Below are 21,667 nucleotides of genomic sequence, written 5' to 3' on the forward strand. Positions count from 1 at the left end.
AGGCACGTGACCCTGAAATTAGGCACTTTTATCGGTCCTTAAGATCACGTGATAGAAAGTGCCCCGTGACCGGCCGGCCTCCGCATGCGCACTGGCTTCCAGGGCTGGGAAGTCCCGCCTCTTCACGCCACGTAGTCTCTGCGGTCCTGCCGCCGTTGCCAATGGTAACGGGACGGCAGCCGCTGCTGCGGGAGGATTGCTGCGAAGGGCTCGTGCCTCCCTTCTCGCAGCCTGCCGGTCCCGAGGGCCATGGTCTCGACGGCTGACCCCAGACCTTTAGACGGGTTCCTGGGGCGTCGGGCGCGCGCCCCCAGCCTTTCTCTTCCCTCCAGGATTCCTGCCGGGCCGACGGCACCAGCGGTGCCCCGTTCCCGGACCTTTGAATGACCCTTTCCCCAACCCGCCCTTTTTTTTTTTTTTGCTTTTATAGTCCTGGTGAAAAACAAAAAACAAAAACACCCTTTTTTCTTAAACAGTAATTACTAAAGAAGTCGTTGAAAGAGCAGCGAGTTTCAAACAACTGTGATGCCTAAAATCACCAGGGAGGTTGTTGAAAGGGGGCTTGCGTGCCCCACCCCGAAGTTCTGGACGGTCGAGTGTGGCTTGGGCCCCTGGGCTCTGCCGTCCTGGCCCACACTCCTGGAGTGCCCACGGACCACTCTTGAAAAACCGCAGTCCTAGCAGAGCGAAGGCGTAGGCTAACAGATTGTGGCCAATGCCAGGAGCTTGGGGCTGGGTGGGTGAACGCCCCTGAGTGGGCATAGGCCATGGAGGAGGCATTTCTGCGGGTTGTGAAGACAGAAACTTGAGCCAGATGCAGTCACCAGGGAGGCAGTAAGTAAGCCAAGAAATGAGCTGAGCACATAGAAATAAGGAGCATAGAGGGGTAGCTTTCTGAGAATCTGGGAGACTTCAAATTGAGGAAATTTGGCATTTGCTCTGACTTATGAATAGATACAGTAATTTAGATAATGCTCTTTGGGTTTATGTTGATTTTGGCCACTACACAGCGCAACTTAAAATAGACCACAGTTGAGACTTAAAGTCTAGAAAGGATTGTAGAGATCTGGTTCCACCTACTAACCTTATGGATGAAGAGACTGAGAGCCAAGGTCACATGTTCAAGACCTCAAGAGGGCTGGCTGGGTGGGGGCATCTGAAACTTGAGTCTGGGATGAAACTAATACAAATATGTTTTCAAGAGCAAAAACAGAAAGCAGATGTGAACTATTCTGGGACAGTGGGTGTTAATTATATTCTGCTATCATGAATTTCTTTTTGTTTTCATTTCCTGCCCAGCTCCACTTTGGCCTCCCAGTGGCATCTGGGCAGAATCTCTGTCTCCCTGCAAGGTCTATGAGGGCAGGTTCTCAAGCCCCGTATTCCATCATGACCTCCTCCAAGCTCAGTTCAGCTTCTGCTTTACCACACCATCTCTCACATTTCTGTCGAGTGTTTGTTGAATTTGCTAATAATAGTTGCCATTATTTAGTGCCTACTATGGGCTAGGCATATTCCATTCCTATAGTTGATCCTCACAATCTTGTTTTTTCCTACACAATAGTCACTGAATTCACACAGAGAAAAGGTCACTTTATTAAGTGTTGTGGACCCAAGACAAAGAAAGAATTTTATAAACACTTTTATGACATTTGAGAAAATAAAGTTGTTTATCGGTTTGCATTCTAAGGGAACAAGTATATTTTCTTACAGGCAAACTCTTGAGCTTGCTAAATGTTACTGGTGTAGGGGGACCAAAGCAGTGGTGGATAATGCAAATATTTTGTCTGTGTTTGTGGCTAGGGGATTTTGTAAGTTGTTCTACAGAGCCACATCAGCTAGTTGTTTTAATTTAAAATCCTATTTGAATCTAAAATCTTCTGTATCAAGGATGTTATATCACTTTTAGCCAATCTACCTAGCTGAGCTGAATGTTGTTACATAAGCTGTTTAAATCGTGTTAGCAAATATGAACATATATCTTGGTCTTACATTGATGAATTTGGCTCATGAAAAGGCTGAACTTGTGCTTCAGGTTGTTTACTAGCTGGAGTTGATCACCAAAGCAAACGATCCGACCTGTGAGGCAGAATTTTTCCACCCTACTTTAATAGTGAGCTCCTTGGTCTCACTCAATTTTTTTTTTAATTGTTGTGACAATTTTTTAAAAGTTGTGTCAGTTTGGAAAGATTGGATGGGAGGCACACAAGCAAGACCATTAAATACCTCTTCATATAGCTCAACATAAATAAAATGAAGATCAACTCTGTACTTCATTTTTTTATAAGTTTATAAATGACCAGTCATAACACAGGGACCATGAATTTCAGGGTGTTTACAAGCTAGACCAGGCAAAGGAGGGATGGGAAGATGATGATGGTCTCCGTAGCAGTGTTGACAGACTCACTCATTCAGCCACTGTTTACAGAGCCCCCTTTGTGTGCAAGGTTCTGTGGCCATGGTAGTGGGAACCTGAGGGGAGCAGTGGATGGATTCAGGAAGCCCTATGTCTCCCTACTCTATAGATCTTTGGGTGAGATTGGGGGGGGGGACTAAGGTGAGACTTTACTTAAGTAAAAAGAGGAAATTGTTTTTTTTTAATTATTAAAGTTAATATAAGGTGATATTCAGAAAAGGCAAAAATCTTGAAGGTCATATGGGAAAGAGGAAAGTCTGAGAAACAGTGAACTAATAGTAGGGGGAAATGGTTAGGGGAAAATCATTTGGGGGGATTATCTCAAAGAAGGCAGAGCCTGCCCAGTTGGGGCAGCTCAGTGGTTGAACATCAACCCATGCACCAAGAGGTCATCAGTTTGATTCCTGATCAGGGCACATGACCAGGTTGTGGGCCCAATCCCTAGTGGGGGGCATGCAGGAGGCAGCCAATCAATATTCTCTCCCATCAGTGTTTCTCTCTCTCTCTCCCTCTGTCATCCTCTCTCTCTAAAAATCAATAAAGAAAAAAATTTTTAAAAAAACAAACAAAAAAGAAAACAGAACCTTCTTGCATGTCATGGGGTCCTCACCATCTTCTCCAACCCTGCCCAGCTATAACTGAGGAAGTAGCCAAGACTTTAAAGAAGGGAGAAGCCTAGGATTAAAACAGCCCTTACAGGAGCTACGGCATTCGAATGGGTCTGTAGTGGCAAGAGGTTATTTTCCATCCTTCCGCTGTTTACTCCTTCAGTGGTTGATTTCAAAATGCCCTAGTGACCGGCAGAGTATTGGAGGGTGCTGGGAAGTTAGATTAGTAAAATCTCTATCACATGCATTAAAGGAGGTCAGGAAAGGAAGTGGTTCACTAAAAATACCACAACTCCCTTTAAGATTGTGTGGATGATGCTAATTTCTTAGCCCAAATGATAGATTTGTTTCACAGATAAATCTCCATACATTAAAAAAAACCCCAAAGGAAACAAACACCAAAATCATCAAGAAGTTAAGCCTACCTAAAAACAAGTCAGGAATTGGTTGTGAGGGATAACTTCTCGTGTAGTACAAGAAACGCTTACTGTGAATATGGTGACGGTGGTCAGATCTTTATCCCTCACCCTCATGTACACATGTGTGTTTGAGTTAGATCAGCAGCCTCAGTCCTTGTGTTCAGCAACTGTTCATGGAAAACTGGATACATGAAAGGCACTGTAGGGAAGGGGACAGTGAGCAGGATGGAATTTGTCCCCTTCACCATGGCCTTCTAATCAAGTCAAGGGAAAAAGCAAGCTTACAAAACAGTCTCAACGCAGACAATAAGTGGCCTGGGTCAGGGAAGGATACGGCCACCTCTGCTGAAAGCGAAGAGACGTTCAGAAGGCGGTGGCATTGGGGCTGGGCTTTCAAAGGTGCGTGGACGGACGAGGTGTAGGTGGGCGTGAGGCCTGAGGGAGGGGAGGTGGTCCTGAGCAAGGAACCAGACTTTTCATCAGGTGAGGCCGTAGAAGCGTCCAGAGGTGTGAATTTAGATGTGTTGTCATTTCAGATTGCAAAGGGAGAGAGAGAATGTTGGCGTACCTGTACTAGCTCTCGTCCAGGAGGGCGGGAGGTCCTCCCAGATCCGGGACCTTCGCTAGACCTTAGTGGACTCCTCCGTGCTCCCCGGTCGCGCTCCATCTCAGCAAGTAGAAAACAGGGAGTGTAGCGTACAGAGGTAGGTGCTGCGGGTGGTCTGGATGGCCCAGTACCAGCTATGTTCAAGAAGGGAGGTTTTCTCAATGAGGCGGGCAAGGAGAATGAAGGAAACCTCATTCTTGGTTTATCCATGTTTGTTTTCCCACTGTTCCTTGAAGGAAGGAATCTTTCTCATAGGATCGACCTGAGCCCTCCAGCACAGACTCCAAGGCAAGCCTTAGGGAGGTGAACTTGAAGATGTAGAAACAAGGTCCCTGCTCTCCAGGCTCCTAACTGTGTAGTAGGAAAGGTAGACCCATTAGAAGGTTATGTCCACATAGTGCGGTCACCTTTCCGGGAAACAGGGTAAGGGCCACTGAGCCCACCCGAGGGCTCCAAGGCAAGCATTGAGGAAGAGCCCCGAGTGGAATCTGGAGGGGCTGGCAAGAATTAGCTTGGGGCCCGGCAGTGTGACTCAGTGGACTGAGCGTGGTCCCATGGACGTTTGATTCCCAGTCAGGGCACATGCCCGGGTTGCAGGCTTGGTCCCCAGTACGGGGCATAAAGGAGGCAGCTCATCTGTGTTCCTCTCTCACATCGAGGTCTCTGTCTCTCTCTCTCCCTTCTTCTCTCTCTAAAAAATCAATAAAAACCTATTTAAAAAAGAATTAGCTTGGGGAAGCAAGGTAGAAAGAACAGAGAGAACACAAACCTGAAACAGCCTGGCTTTGAATTTTTACCAAACCCCAAGAGCTTCAAGATGAGGTTAGCATCTAGTTTTAGGAGTCAATGTTGCCAAAAATGTCATTGCTTTGCTAAAAATATCAGTGAGAAAGTCATGAGTAGAAAAACCTCCGAATCTTCACTCATTCGGGCACACCCGAGGTTTGTGACATCTGACTCCGCCCTGTCTTGCCATCCCTGATGATGACCCATCCAGCACTGCTTCATCCCGGCTCTGCCCGGTCCCTCCAGCCACCTTTGGCTCTGTTCCCCGTCCGCACCCACCCGCTCCCACACCTCCTCACAGCCCACAGCGGCTCCACTGCAGTGCTGAAGTCTCCGACTCAGCATGGCCCCCCTGACCATCCCCAGCGATCTGAGCCCTGCACCAACTCCTTCAGTTACCCTAAGCCTCACCTCTAACCTGATTGCCAATGAACTGTGATCTTTTGAACTTTCTAGGTCCTTCTGCACTATCATCCCTTCTCCTTGACTCTCTTCCAGACCTTTATGTCATCACTCAACCACGAGAAGTGTCTGTTTCTCACGAGGGGACTCTCTGTTACAACATCAACTTGATCAATTCCCACCATAAACTCATCCAACCACCCATTTTTTTTGTTGTTGCTCCCCAACTGGAAAAGTCACATAACTAACTGCATTGGCTTTATAAAAACATTTGTACTTTTTTTTGTTTTTCAACTTTCTCTGGGCTTTCCAGCTGCTTAGACCTTCTGGGTCAGCCGCTGACCCCTCTCACCCAGGGGCTGTCTCCAAAAATGTTCCTAGTCCTTACACAATTACCCCCTTCCTCTTCTTCAAACCAACAGATACCCCCCACCCCTTCTGCTTTTCCAGAACGGTGAGCTTCCTGATGTCCCTGCATTTGTGCTCAAAGTGAGTCATCAACAAGCCAGGAAATACTTAAAACTTATCATCACTCAGTATTGCCTGGGGCACGTGGAAAAAGACAATCTTGAAAACTTTGGTAGGACGATAAAGCAGTATGGCTTTTTTTTTGGAGAACAAACTAGAAATTAGTATCAAAACTGAAAATGCACACACCCTTTGACCCCGCGGTTTGCCTTCACTTCTAAGAATTAATTTAAGGAAAGACAAGAGAGCCAAGATGTGGGTACAGAGATGTTTACTGCGGTTTTGATGTGGTAAATATCTTGAGACCGTTTGAACGTCCCTCTTCGGGGGAACGCTAAGTCGACCTTGCTGCACAGTGGGATTTTCTGTAGCTGTCAGAAAACCAGGAGGCATCCACGTGCACGGGCCTGGAAAGATAGATAATAAAATGAAAAATCAAGTTGGAGAATAGTAGTCATGGTAAGAGCCTACCTAGTGAGTTATAAATGCACACACGAGAGCTTTGGAAAAGCAGAGCAACCAGCTCCTTAGTCCCAAATCTGTGCAGGGGTAATAGAAGGTGAGAGACGTGTGTCTGTGTGTGTGTGTGGGGGGGTATTGATCTCTGCTTTGTACACGTCTGTACTTTGAATTGCGTTATTTACTTTGATTTACGATGTAAAGGGAAAATAAAAGCTGATGCAAGCATCTTTGGTTTCATTTGCCGTTGTTTTATGGGCTCCTCGCAATGAAGGCACCTTCCTTCTCGTGGCTGAGCCTCCTTTCTGTTCTCTTTTAAGAAAAAATGAGGCTGGCCCTGGCCGGTTTGGCTCAGCGGTTAGAGCGTCGGCCTGTGGTACAGAGAGACCCGGGTTCGGTTCCCGCTAAGGGCACGTACCTCGGTTGCAGTTTGTCTCTGGCCCTGGTTGGTCGTGCGGGTGGCAACCACTCGATGTGTCCCTTCACATCGATATTTCTCTCTCTCTCTCTTCCTCTCTCTCCCTCCTGCTCTGTCTGAACAAAAAAATGCAAAAAAAAATGTCCTCGGGTAAGGATTAAAAAAAAGAAAAAAAAGAAAAAATGAGGCTGGATGGAAACCACCCAAAGGAACACGCCCTTTATTTGCTGTTATTATTACTGTTATTGTTTTTAAAATCCTCACCCAAGGATATGTTTTTATTGATGTTAGAGAGAGAGGAAGGGGGAGAGAGAGAAACACTGATCGGTTGCCTCCTGTACACAACCCAACTGGGAATCAAACCTGAGACTTGGGTATGTGCCCTGACCAAGAATTGAATCTGCCACCTTGTGTGTGTGTGTGTGTGTGTGTGTGTGTGTGTGTACAGGACCATGCTCCAACCAACTGAGCCACTGGCCAGGGCTCTTTATTCTTCACTCCAAACACTCTTATTAGCATTTGGATATTTTCATCCCAGCCACAGTCCCTGTTGTTAGCTTTGCCCCTTTTCCTCCGGCTGGCTGAGCAGACCCAGGCCCTTCCATGTGGAGGTGGGGCAGGTGGGGCCACAAAGAAGCCCTGACTTGCCATTGGTTGATGGCTTCACAACCTCTCTGAGCAGCGACGCTTGGCCTTGGTGAGGTCCTGTCAGAACCTCTGTCTGAAATGGAGGCCCCCTGGGCAGGTCCCGTTCTGATAATTTACTGCAAAATTAAACAGGAAGCTGGGACATGTCTTTGGAGACAAAGACACACCACAGAAACATTACAAGCTCATTACAGGCTCATTTTCTTTACTGTTATGGAAAATATCTTTTATGAGAAAGATGCATATCAATTTTGGTGTGACTTACTTTGGGAACAATGATTATCACTTATGGTTTATCACTGCCACCCTTTTGCCTGAAATACAGGGAAAAATTATTAAGTGTATGGTATCTCAGGGGCTCCGCAGACACTCTGGGCTCTCGTCTTTTCTTCTAGGACACCATGTACCTTCTTCTCCTTGTCCTACTGGGTCTCAAGGTGAACTCTTGTCCAAGGCTACCATGGCAAGTTCTCATAGTCCTATCCAACCCCTTTCATCTCTGCTGGGACTAAACTTCATCAAGCATCCTTTTAGATTTTTTTTAGCTCCTATATCTTCATTCTCTTCCTCTTTCTTTGACCCTTCCTCCGTTTAAAATCATATTCAAGTCTCCTCCAAATTAAGAATGGCACAAAATAATGACAAACATTAACCCCAAACTGACCCGTCCTGTGTCCAAATGTTTCCTATAATCAGTTGCCCAAATTTTCCTATAATTGGTTGCCCAAATTTTTTCCTTCTCTTTGCTAAACTCCTTGAGAGAGCACGCCCCCGTGAGGGCTCACTCTTCACCTGTCCATCACCTGCAGTCTGGTTCTGTCTTCTCCTTCCTACTGAAACAGACTCCTCAAAAGCCATCGGATGATCTGCTGATGCCAAAACCAATGCCTCATCTCAGCGTTGCTGCATTTCCCAGTAAGGACCACCCCTCCTCCACGCTTTCCTTGCCTTTTGCTACTCTGCTCTCTCCTTTCTGTTCCTTCTCGCTCCCCAGGGCTGGCTCCGCCCCCACTCCTCTGAGAACTGGTGTCCTTCGACAGTCTTCGCACTTTCCCCTCCTTGTCTGTGCAACTCCGTTTATTCCCAGGGTTTCATCTGTCGTGCTGGAGGATGACCATCACCTCTGCTCCTTCAAGCCATGCGTCTCACTTGCACATCCAACTTATATTTTCAGGAACTTACAGGATTTCTCCAACTGGGTGTCCCAAAAGCCACTTAAATTTAACACACCCAAAGAGAAAGCAGAACCTGCCCGGCTGTCTTGGTCCCATTGCATCGCCAATCATCTTATCACCATCCACCAATGAGATGATTCAGAGTCATCTACGAGGTCTCCTTTCTCTCCTCCTGCTTCCAGCGTATCCTGGGATCGTATCTCCTGCAATGACTTTCAAAATCACCACTCCCCCCTCCTCCCCGGTCCCATTCCTCCCAACGGGAATAATAACACAAAAGCAGTATCAACAACGCAACATGCTTCTGACACATCAACAGCACTCGCCAACGTACAGAACTTCCTCCTACTGGAATTGAGATTAGTTTCCTGGAGAAGGTGCAGAAGGTTGGGTGAGTGGAGTACAAAATGAGGCACAGTGTCCTCCTTCCCCAGGAAATGAGAGTTCAAAATAAAAATGTCATTTTATCTTGGACAATCAAAGGGATGGTTCTCACACACCTCACTTGGTGGACTGAGGGGCATATTAGTTACACCAACCTAGAAGTTAACCACATCAACAAAATTGCCCAATGGTCTAAGATTCACATTTAAATATTTAGAGTAAAAAAAAAAATTAAAAATCTACTAGAAATTTTATTGGGCAAATAGGTTGAAAAACCATTTGTTTTCAGTTTTGATTTCCGGTGTATAAAAAATAGAGTTTGTAACTTTTCATATCATACTGATTTTATCAAAGAAGTGCTGGTTTTAATGCCTTTTAATTTTGCATTTTGTCTTGTAAAATGGATTATGCCAATGGGCCATAATTTTTTAAAAGGCCCTTTACACACTCAATTTTCAGGAGAAAAATACTGGCTAATTTACATGCATTTCTAAGAAGGGTGAATAAAGATATGAATAGCAGCAGTGTGCAGTGTCGGCCTGTGGGGGGCGTGGGGGAGGCAACCAATAGATGTGAAAAAAAAATCAATGGAAAAATATTCTCGGGTGAGGATTTAAAAAAAGATATGAACAGTAGATTAAAAATAAATGTTACTGTAATTTGCTCTTTTAACAAATGTTAGGGTGTGGTGTCATCTAGCCCTGGCCAGTTTTGCTCAGTGGTTAGAGCGTCATCTAGCCCTGGCCAGTTTGGCTCGGTGGTTAGAGTGTCAGCCTGCGGTCCAGAGGGACCAGGGTTCAGTTCTCGCTGGTACCTCGGTTGCAGTTTGTCCCCGGCCCTGGTTGGGTTGTGCGGGTGGCAGCCACTCGATGTGTCCCTTTCACATCGATGTTTCTCTCTCTTTCTCTCTCTCTCCCCCCCCCCCCACTCTGTCTGAACAAAGAGATGGAAGGGTGTCCTCGGGTGAGGATAAAAAAAGAAAAACACATCTACTGTTTCATAACAAAATCATCTTGTGTTCTTCTTTACTTTGAAAGATTCCATGAGTACTTAATAATACAAGTATTTTAGTCAAAATATGAATGATCCCTTCAACATTACCTCCAAGGTCAAGCAGGTGCTGGAGTACAGGGCCTCTAGGATAACATGGTGACAGAGAAGTATCCAAAGTGACAGGTGAGCTGAAACACACTTGCTTACATTCCTGCCTAGTAGCATGGAAATGATCTAGTCATATCCCTAATATCTTTTCTACTCTTTGTTAAAGTTAAAACCACATGCCATATTTTACAAACTATACTTATATGCTACATATACCATCAAAACAAAAAGTAAAACAAAAACCACTTACTATTTAAAAAATAGAGATCAAGAAGCTACATACATGATTGCTTTGAAAGTGCCTTTTTTAGTTCCCCCTCCCCCCAAAAGATAGTGAACGTTGTTGCCAGGTCGGTGTGGCTCAGTAGTTGAGTGTCGACCCCTGCACCAAGAGGTCGCTGGTTTGATTCCCGGTCAGGGCACATGCCCAGGTGTGGGCCTGATCCACAGTGGGGAGCATGCAGGAGGTGGCCAATTGATGTTCTCTCTCATCGATGTTTTCATCTCTCTCTCCCTCTCCCTCTCCCTTCCTCTCTCTCTAAAAATAAATAAAGAAAATTAAAAAATAGTGAACTTTGTTAAGTTTGGGCTACTATTTTATCTCATTGTTGAGTTTGTCTGTACCCAAAGAGCAAATAGTTTTCCTGTGATGTCATCATTAAAACAACAATTCTAATAATTGTTGAGTTGAACCTTGAGGTTGCAAACTTGGTTATGGGATGTTTACTATAGAAATGGCTGTTTGTTCACGCAAGGTTTTACACTGTGGTTGTCAGAGGAGGTTGCTATACTTCCTCATTCAGGTGATGAACCCGCCGATGGAACTCATGAGGCTCTGGGATGCTCTCTGAGATACAGGCACTTGGAGGTATTGCTCCTTGTAAAAATTATTTACGGCTCAAAAATATAGCTCTTAATAGTTGAATTTAAAAACAAAATACAGGAAGTTGCTTTCTTGGACTTTGTGAGTTGATGATACAACACGTGGGGCAGAAATGAAAACTAATCCTCTTGCTGTATTTTTACCTTATTTATTTATTGAGTTCATTGAGGTAATATTGGTCAATAAAAACAACCTGCATTTTAAAAAAGTTTGCTGTGCAGAGCTGATTTTTCATCTTATAATTAGCCCAAAGCCTGGTCTACACCCTCCATTCCATTTGCTCCCACCAGAACAGTGGCTGAGCCTCCACAGGTCTCAGATTTATGCTGGTACTTTTGTCTTTTACCAACAAAAAACACCAACGGACTGGTTCTCATTTTCTAATGGCAAAAAGTAATGAATGAATGGAAGTGGGTCCTTCACAGAGAACATTACGTGGAGTACTGATTAAGTGGTGTAAAGAATTGAAATGAGCCCTAGCCAGGTTGGCTCAGCGGTTGAGCATCGGCCTGCGGACCAGAGCCCCGGGTTCAGTTCCTGCTAGGGGCACATACCACAAAAAAAAAAAAAAAGAATTGAAATGAAACTCATTGCCTTTTTGAAACATAGGAATTCGGGAAAATTGAAATGGAATGACATTTTAATTACACATGAATCATGGACTATGGCTCTAACAGTTCCTAAGGATCACAACATGACAAACAGCTACTGTTATTTTAGAGAGAGAAAATAAAGATTTCATGTAGATTTTAAAATTTGCACCTGCAAGTAACCATTTATTTAAGAAACAATGCCAAGCCTGGTTGGTGTGGCTCAGTGGATGGAGCACTGCCCCATGGACCGAGAGGTCCTGGTTTGATTTTCAGTCAGGGCACATGCCAGGGTTGCAGGCTCGATCCCCAGTAGGGGGCGTGCAGGAGGCAGCTGATTGATGTTTTTCTCTCACATTGATGTCTCTCTCTCTCCCTCCCTTCCTCACTCTCTAAAAAAATCAATAATAAAAAAAGAATACCACTTAAAAAGAAACTATACCAAGGAAATGAAAGAGTGTGTGCATGAGTGTGTGTGTATGTGTGTGCTTATATATGTGTGTATATGTTGTGTATGAGTGTGTGCCCATGAGTGTGTGTGCACATGAGTGTGTGTTATGTATGGGTGTGTCAACATGTGTATGAATGTATGGGTATGTGTGTAGGGGTGCCCATGTGTATGTGTGTGTATACATGTGCATGCATGTACATGTGCATGCACATGTATGTGTGTGTGTTAGGGGAGAAGAGCAGAAATGAAACGAAAAGGAGTTTGGAATTCTGAGATAATTCTGATGCTGGATGGGTATTTATTACGAGCCTATCTTAATAAATATTTTTTCTATGTGATGAAAGTCAGCAAATGTGAGTAATCAAATTCTCTAATAACTAGAGTTGTGGAGTTCTCTTTGGCAGGCAAAGATTTTCTTTTCCCGAAATGATCTTTTCCTATTTTAGTTTTGTTCAAATACTTAGGCCAGACTCATATGTTTCAGTAGAAGGCCACCAGGAGACTCGGGAGCAGGTGGAAGATAAAGGTCGTTTTGAAAGCGGATCGCGAACGGCCAGACGGAGCTCCGGGGGAGCTGGGGAGTGCAGGGGGGGCTCTATCGCCATCTGGTCTCACCACGGGCACGAGGCAGCTCCTCCAGGGGTTAGCGCAGTGAACCCGGAGTGGGTGGCGGAGCGAGTTAGCACGTGTGAGCCAGTTACGTAGCCCTACTTTCAAAGTCACTCTTTTTTCTGCTAGGAGGAGAGATTTTCAGCTTAGGTTTCCCAGCTGGTTTCTGGTCCAGTTCATGGCCAACATTTTTCTGCTTAACTCTCATTGGGCATATTTCTTTGGAGTCATTTATTTGGGATTGTTTTTAGAGAAAAGATAGGAGAAAATGCACAGGGTCCAAGGGCACTGGCCATGTAGGAGTGAGCTGGGGCTGAAAGGCATCATTTCCGGGAGACTGGAGAGGCCTGGGAGTAGCATTTATTCTAAATCTCAGTCCAGATACCCCTTGTGGGTATTCTAGTTATTTTGAAAGAATGCCAAGAAGCAAAACAACAACAACAGCAACAAAACCCCACCCTTCAGAGGGCAAAAGTTCAAATGAGAATTTATTTTCAATGTTAAAAGGGAAGATAGACGGTGAGTAAAATCGAGAACACGAATTAAAACGCAAGTGCTCAGAACGCCCAGAAGTTTGGTTGGCTGAGGGTTCGTTTTTTTGTGAGCCAGAAGCATCGAACACATCTGCCTGGTTCCTAAAAGGTTTTTGGAACTGGCTGCTAGTGTCAGATAAAAGCCGTTTACTGCAGCTTCAAGGCGTGCCGAGGAAGGCGGGTGGGTGTGAGAAAAAGTCCTACGAGTGGGTTGACCCTGCTGCTGAAGGAATTATATGTTCAAAGCTGTGTGTGGGGTGTGTGTGTGTTGCCTGCTTATTTGCAGTTACAAGGGGCAAAATGAGACCCGTAGGTGAGACCAGAGCCTGGCACTATTGGCATTTTACTACAAGCTCAAGCATACAACTGATTTGAGGTCTATCACTTTCTTTCTTTTTTTCTCTTTTTAAGTTCATGTCAGATGGGTAATGTGCCACAGTCGTTACAAGGTTTAGTGGGAGGCACATCTCAGACACAAGTATGAAGACCCAATCATCTCGCTTATGAACTACAGAAGGATCACCACTTTCTTTTTTTTTTTTAAATATGTTTTTATTGATTTTTTTAGAAAGAGCGAGAGGAAGAGAGAGGGAGACAGAGAGAGAGAGAAACATCGACTAGCTGCCTCGAACCGGCGAGCTCTTGCTGCATGGGACAATGCTCAACCAGTGAGCCACACCGGCCAAGGCAGAGGCTGACCACTTTCTTAAAAGGCTTCACCAGTTACGTCTCTCCATGTAACTAACTGGAAGACTTTACTCACCCAAAAGAGAACCTATTTGTAGAAGCTGAAAGTCACGAGGGACATTCATATGATTTATTACAAACCCGACTTGGAGACAACTGAGGTCCAAAACAGCCACATGGCCCGCCTAAGTTACCAAGGTGCAGTCAAAGCATTTATTCCCTGCCTGGTGGTTATCATTATCATTATGGAAGTCGTTTTTCCTGAGGAAGTAAGAATTATACACTACAGGGTGGGGCAAAAGTAGGTTTACAGTTGTGAGTATGCAAAACACAGGTTAATTCTTACATTTTTAATATTAATTAATCATTGTATTATTTTCCATACAAATAAATGTAAAACTGTTTTTGCCCCTCGTTTTCTGTAGCCAGCTATGGACTTTTGCAAGTTAAGTCCATTTGTTTGTTCGTCAAATGTGTACTGAGATGTGACATACCTGTCGGACACCATCTTGCGCTGTGGGGTCACAGTGACCTGCTCTTGTGCGGGGAGTGAGGGAGTTGGCTGTGAACACTGCTCTTGCTTCGGAGAAACCTGCAGACTAATTGTAGCTCCTGCATCCTCACGGGGAACCAGTAGGGACGTGTGGAGCAGCCTGGAAGAAGGCCACCACCTCCCCTGAAGGGAGCGAAGTGTGGTCACTCCCAAGGCAGGAGCTGGGAGGTGATGGCTTCTCTTCAGAGGGATCTGCTCCCCGGGGAAGGGACCAGAAGTGACACAGGGCAAAAGCACAGAGCAGACCTGGGGGCCATGGAGGACTGCGGAGAGGGGATTCCACACATCCGTCCTCCTCAACAGTTATTTGAACAGCAACAGAGCAACGCTTGGGCTCCGCCTTGCTTCTTCTGCAAACCACGGCGGGGTAGCCATGACTTGCTGAGGGAACAGCCTGAGGATGGGCTCCGGTGATCTCGTTTCTACAGGTTGTTCTATGAGAAAGAAAGAGCCTAGACTGGGTTCTTGCTACAGGTACGACAGAAATTCAATGGCTTTGTGGCATGGAAGCATCTTAAAGTATAAGTCAGTCAACCAGCTCTTGACCTTGAATGAGATGGTGACAACACACGCCAAATCGGGGGCAGTCGGCGGGCACCACCAGCACAGGCTGTAGCCTTCCTTCATGCACATCTGGAACCCTCCCATACCTTGAAGATGAGGAGAGAACACAAACATGAACAATAGTGATGGCAATAATGCATTGGATTATTTTGCCATTGTTCTCTTAGAAAGTAGCACTTCCTATTTCTAGAATGTTTGCATAAGTTACATTTGGAGCTACTAGCTTTGGAACGTGGTTTTCAATTAAACTCAGTTTAGGTGTGTTGGTTTCTCCTGAGACTAGTAGTATCATGGGTGTCAAGGGTAATTTAATAAAACACAAACATCGAATATGTGAAAAATTCATGAGTCCATAATGACACTAAAAAGGAGATAGTCAGTAGAAACTCTTTTGAGACAGCTAATACCAACTCCTTATTTGGAAACTATGTCATTAAAGGGAAGTCCATTGAATGAATGGCTTTCCAGCAGGAACCGTATTTCAGCATAGCAAGTAGCTCCACGTGATGAGAGAAAGCTCTACTGTACAGAAGAATGCCAGCTACCTGCAGGGTGGAAGACTCAGGAAGTCACCACTGCAATTCCGATGAGAATGCAGAGCCAGGCAAGGGCTATCAGCTCGTGTTAAAGGCATTCGGTGAATGGTTGATGGGACCTGGACATTCATATGGAACCAAAGTTTCACCACAACAATATGGTTCTGGTCATCAGGAGAAAAACATAATCAGATTAGGGTGGATGGGTCAGACTGCCATCATCCCAATCTACTCACACATGGTGGGACAACTAGATATGACATATCTCTTGATGTCATGCATTCTGATATCACAGTTCACCTGGAGTGCAGTCTAGCTAAAGCTATTTACCTGGGGTCTAATCACCCCGTAGATGTAACTGCCAAGAAATACAGGGGAGACAGCAACAAGTTAAATGATACCCCAGGCAAGCAAGGGAGCCTCTGCGGCCCAGCGGCTGCGATAGAAGAGCCCTCGAAGGAAAGCTGAGGCTCCTGAGACCCACGAGATGCCACTAGCCCGTGGCCATGCATGGTTTGGGAGTTGCTCCTGGTTTGCACAAATAAGCTAGAAAAGACATTTGAGGGGATTTGAATATATACAGGCTATTAGATGATTTTAAACAATAATTATTCATTTTAACTGTGATAGTGTTACTCTTTGCTATGTAGAAAATTATTCTTATTTTTCTAGAAATGCATTTTGAGGTATTTAGGGGGTAATGTCATGATGTCTCTAATGTATTCTTTACATTGATACACAGTGGGACATTCTGTGTGAAACAGACTGAGTGAGGTTAAGGTCCCCTATGAAATGGCTGAACACACAGAGACTTTTTTTTTAATTGTCACTCAAAGACACTTTTTTCCCATTTATCTTCAGTGCAGGAAAGAGCGAGAGAGCAAGAGAGAGGGAAACATCGATGTGAGAGAGAGAAAGAGAAAGAGAGAGAGACAGAGAGAAACATCCATGTGAGAGAGACACATCAATTGGTTGCCTTTTGCACGACCCTGACCAGGGCCAGGGATTGAACCAAGACTGAGGTACGTGCCCTTGACCGGAATCCAACTTGCGACTTTTTGGTCCTGGGGCTGATGCTCCAGCTGCTGAGCCAAACCAGCCAGGGCATACATGGACCTTTTATCAACCACACTTATCAGAGACAACCCACTAGCAAGCAATGTAACTATAAGTTGCTATCAAATAACGAGTGCAGATTCTACCCACCATCTTCTAAAGATTGATGTCTTCACGGTGAGTAAAGTGAAAAAGGGTAGCATAAAATATTTAGTTCAAAATAATGAGGAAGGCAGTATCATAAGAAGGTAAGTAAAACAACATTTCAGAAGACCTGGTAACTGACCCCAGTGTGTCACCAGAACCTAATAGCCACTGTTCACGGTGAAAAAGTTTTTTAAACAAAATTCACATTTTATTTACGTTGACATAAACTATACAAAATTGACTTTCTTCACCAAAAATAACAGCAATATTTTTGGTCTTATTCCTAGATAACCACAATTAATTATTTTTAAAACTTTTCACTTAGTGCTACTCAAAGTCTTCATCTACTAGTGAAAATCGATCAACCACAGGGAATGATTAGATAAATTATGGTATGCCCACATCTGAGATAGTGTGAAATCATTAACCATTAAGATCTGGATTTAATTTCACTTTTGGATGAAATATTTAATAACTGGAAAACATGTTTATGACAGGACATGCAATTATATTATACTATATTCTAATTTTAAGTAGTAAAAATGATTAAGCCCCCAGATCATGGTTGGGGGGGACAGAGAGGCACCTGTAATGCATTTCGAGTGTGACTGTTAAAAGACAATAAGGGGGAAACCACAGAGGCGACAGTCACACACTGTAGAGCTCGTGGGCACGGACCGATTACATTGCTGACTGTTTCAAACAAGAGAGTAGGTTCTCACCACACTGGGCCGATGTGGTAAATTTCCTGACACAATAGAGAGAAACCTGATTTTACTCATCTGCAAAACCGAGAGGTGAAGAGTTGATGGCCCTTTGCCCTTCTCAGAATGAGTAAACCGCGGTGAGCCGAGCACAGGCCGGGGGACAGCGGTGACAAACACGGCAGCCTGCGCAGGGTGAGCGTGCCGGCAGCCTCAGCTCGTGGTCCCCAGAGCCTTCCAGGGTCCTCTCTCTCAGGAAAGGCGGCCACGCCTGGGGTGCGACCCAGAGACCCGGGCCAACCCCGGGAAACCAGGCCTTTCCCACCGGCAGCCCTTCCTCAGGCATGAGAAGAAACAGGACATTTGCCAAGCGTCACACTGATATGACATTGAGAAGAGACCTGCCTTTTTCGGGGGGCATAACCCAACTTTAACCATGTTAAAAACACACCCCCCGATTGCTGAAGTAGGGTACTCGGGAGCAGTGGGAAAGCTGGGGGTAGAGCCAAAAGCATCGGCAGGAAAGACCTCCAGGCTTCGCTGTGCAGCCAGTAAAGCCAGAGCAACAGGCTTCACAGAAGGACACTTGCACCCATGTGTGTGCATGTGTGTATACATGCAAACACATGCACACACATATGCATATACATGCACACACGCATGTGTACACACATGTGCATGCAAAGAAAAGGCTCTGGATAAACACACACCAAACTTTTAATGGTAAATATCAATGAGAAACTAGAAAAGGAATAGAATAAAAGAGAACTTTTCCTGCTCTATATATTTCTAAAACTTTCTTTTTACAGTAGCAGATATTCATTTCTTTCTTTAAAAAATTTTTTTTCTTTATTGATTTGAGAGAGAGAGGAAGGGAGAGGGAGACAGAGATAGAAATATCAATGAGAGAGAGCATCAATTGGCCGCCTCCTGCATGCCCCCCACTGGGGATTTGGCCCACAACCAGGGCAGGTGCCCTGACTGGGAATCGAACTGGTGACCTCTCAGTTCATGGGTCAATGCTCAACCACTGAGCCACACCAGCCAGGGCTCATTTATTTCTTATGTGAGTTTTAAAAAGAAGGAAGATGAACTCATCCACTCTTGGTTGAAAGGTGGAAGTGGTATAGTCACTTGAAAACAATTTGGAAGTTCCTCCAAATTTAAACACAGTGTTAGCATGTGACCCAGCCATTTCACTCCAAGGCGGTTACCCGGGGAAAGGAATGTGTATGTATATATGAAGATGGGACTGCTTATGGGAGCATTATTTCTAATAGCCAGAAACTGGAAACAACCAAAACATCCACTACCCAGCGAACAGACCATGGTACCACCAGATAACTGAACACTAGTCCACAGTAGTAAGGTCAGTGCAGGCAGCTAGTTAGGTAATAATGAAAGAGAAGGGAGCCAGATAGCTAATTAAGCCAAAATAAGGAGGAAGCCACAGCTCCACAGACACCCCAGGGGACAGCCGCATCCTCTGCCAAAGGGACCTTACTCCCGGAGCACATGGGAACGACCAGTTTTTCAATCTCCCCACAAAGCACCTGGCTGCCCGGAGTGGGGGCGGGGATAACAGCGAGGGGGAAATTCCTTTGCTGGGTGCATGCGCAGTAGAAGCCAGAACTTTGAGGCATGCGCAGTAGGAGCCACAGTGGCCACCATGAGGGTGCAGTCTAGCCTGGGAAAATCTGGGGAAAGGGTCAGACAGGATGAAGGCGCAGGACCCCGGAGCATCCCGGAAAGGGCTTGGTTCGGGGGAGGACCCAGCCCAGGCCTGGGGTACGTCGGAAAGGAGTTGGGTGGTTTAAAAGACGAGCCTGCATGGTCCCCAAGGCACTGTGTGGAGGGCCGCAAAGGCCGGGGGCGCTGCTGGAGCCTGCGGCTCTCGACACCCCGAGGGCGTGACATTTCCTTTCACCCCAGTCCTTCTTGCGGGCTGCCTCTCCCAGGTGGTGCCCCTGAAATCTTTTCTCGTGACACCGCGAGAGCCCGTTTTCTGTGGCCACAACAAGGAACAACTATGGATACACACATTAGGGGGTGAATCTCAGAACAGTGGGGCTCGGAAAGAAGCGGACCAAAAAGGACACACTGTGTATTTCAGTTTGTTTATAATTCTGGAAATGCAAACCAAACTACAGTGACAAAGCAGACTGGGGGTTGAGTGGGGAGTCGGGGTGGGAGAGGTGAGAGGCAGGGATGGCCGAGGGGCACAGGGAAGCTTTTGGGGTGATATGCTCACTGGCTTCATTGTGGTGGTGGGTCAGTGGTGGATTCTGTATCAAAACTCATCCAGTGGTACACTTTATTATTTTTTTTCTCCTCACCTGAGGACATTTTTCCATTTTTTGTTCAGATGGAGTGGGAGGGAGAGAGAGAGAGAGAAACATCGACGTGAAAGGGACACATCGAGTGATCACCACCCGCAGGACCCAACCAGGGCTGGGGACAAACTGCAGCCGAGGTCCGTGCCCTTAGCGGGGACCGAACCCTGGTCCCTCTGGACCGCAGGCCGACGCTCTAACTGCTGAGCCAAACCAGCCAGGGCCAGTTGTACACTTTAAATAGTGCAGTGTATTGTGTGACAATTATACCTCAATGAATCTTTAAAAATGAAGCACATGCTTAATATAGAAAATTTGGAAATTGTGTAAGAATGAAGAGGAAAAATAAATAGCACCGTTACTCCCTTGAGAACACAGCTAACATTTTGGGCCTTTTCTCTGAGTTATTTTCACACCCACCAGGACTGCAAGCTGTGCAAGGGTGAGTCAGCCGGAAAAGTAACTGCTTGCTAACCATTGAGAATAAATGAATGAATGGAAATATCCTACCCTCTTCATGTTATGTCAGAACTCTTTCATGTCGCTAAAAGTTCTTTGAAAGTATATTTATGTCTGGATACTCTTCTACAGTCTGGATATACAGTATTTGAGTTTAGACTTGGGTTATCAATTTTTCAATATAATCAATGGTGCTGTGATTTGTGGAAAAATCCTTGAGTATATCACAGGCAGCTCCATGGATCCAATTAAGCAGGTTAACAACTTAACCTTACATTGTGCAGATAAGAAAGAGATAGTCAAATTTTCCACCTTTAAAATTTTTTTGTTAATTAACTTCTCTTTGAGCTTCCTCTTTTGTAAAATGGCAGTAGTGATAGTGTCCACCTCTCAAGGTGGTCGTGAGGGTTAAAGGAGACAGTGCCAAAACAGAGCTTACGACAACACTGGGCAGAGAAAAAATTGTGATGATGGCACCTTGGGGCCATTTTTGTGCCAGAATTGTCCATGTTTCCATGTAAAGTCCCTCAATTCAAAAAGTTTTTCTTGGGATCTGCCAGTCGGAATGCATCTGTCAGGCTGGCTTAAAGAATCTTTTGGATGGGTTGGAATAAAATAATAAGATCTGCAGGTTACATCATCACTATTTGGCACCTCTTCAGAAAACTCACCTTAGCCAGAGATAAATATTGGCCCCAGTGGAATGGATTCCAAGTTCTGGCCCTGGATAGCTCTGGTGATCCACAAGATTCAGGGGAGCAATTTTCTTCTGAGTGGATTGTCCCCAGCTTTCTGCTGAATTCCAGGGTTGAGTAAGTAATTTGGCTGAAACCACTAACTTCGTAGAGTTGCGGTAGCAGACCATAAATCATTCTAAGTTCCCCAAGAAGCTCTGCAGATGTAGGAAACCAGATGACTCTCAACAGAGCTATTTGATTGAACAGTTTTGGAGTGGATTTCAGCCAAGTCCTGGTTCTCAAGTCTCAGCATTTAGCAGAAATGTTTAGTGAGTTACACACACACACACACACACACACTTTTCATTCATTTAGATTAACAAAGAGAAAATGAACATATATATGTATAGAATGTACATATAGACTCAGAATGTCTGCAACTGTATCTTTATTTAAATGATAACCTCCCCTTTCAACCTAAGAAAAGTGAGATTGGTCACTTGCTCAAACCCCCACTTAGTAAGTGGTAAGAGGGATAAATCCAGCTCTGTCTATATCCAAAGTAAGCATATAATTCACATATAATGTACAGTAATCATACCAGCCAGCATTTTCCCTGCACACCACAGTTCACAAGGTCCTTCAGGCCCTGACAACCCTTCTCTGTTCAGGTGGCTGCTCTCCTGCAGGGCGTCTCCCCATGTTCCCCAAACTTGACAGCTGCTACTTGCAGTGTGATTCTGGCCCAACTGCATGGGCCTCACCTGGAGGCTTGTTAGAAATGCAGACTCCCAGCCTCCACCCAGGCTGCTGACTCAGAATCTATATGTTAACAAAATCCCCAGGTGATTTGTCAGCACATGCAAATTTCGAAGGACTCCATCAAGTCAGCCATCCAACGTGCACATCACGACCAGAGCAGACACACAGAGGCACTGGGAAGAAACAGAGTGTGCCCCCCAGGCCCGCAGGGTCTGAACAGGCTGGCCAGGCA

General features: G+C 45.2%; 1 non-coding gene across 1 annotated transcript; it reads right to left on the reverse strand.

The window, feature by feature from the left end:
• Positions 1 to 13,372: 13,372 nt before the first annotated feature.
• On the reverse strand, positions 13,373 to 13,477 carry LOC118633665. Its single transcript, XR_004960219.1, has one exon. It is a non-coding gene; the product is annotated as a small nucleolar RNA U13 (small nucleolar RNA).
• Positions 13,478 to 21,667: the final 8,190 nt, after the last annotated feature.

Source organism: Molossus molossus, unplaced genomic scaffold (assembly GCF_014108415.1).
Source record: "Molossus molossus isolate mMolMol1 unplaced genomic scaffold, mMolMol1.p scaffold_m16_p_18, whole genome shotgun sequence".
Taxonomy (NCBI): Eukaryota; Metazoa; Chordata; class Mammalia; order Chiroptera; family Molossidae; genus Molossus; species Molossus molossus.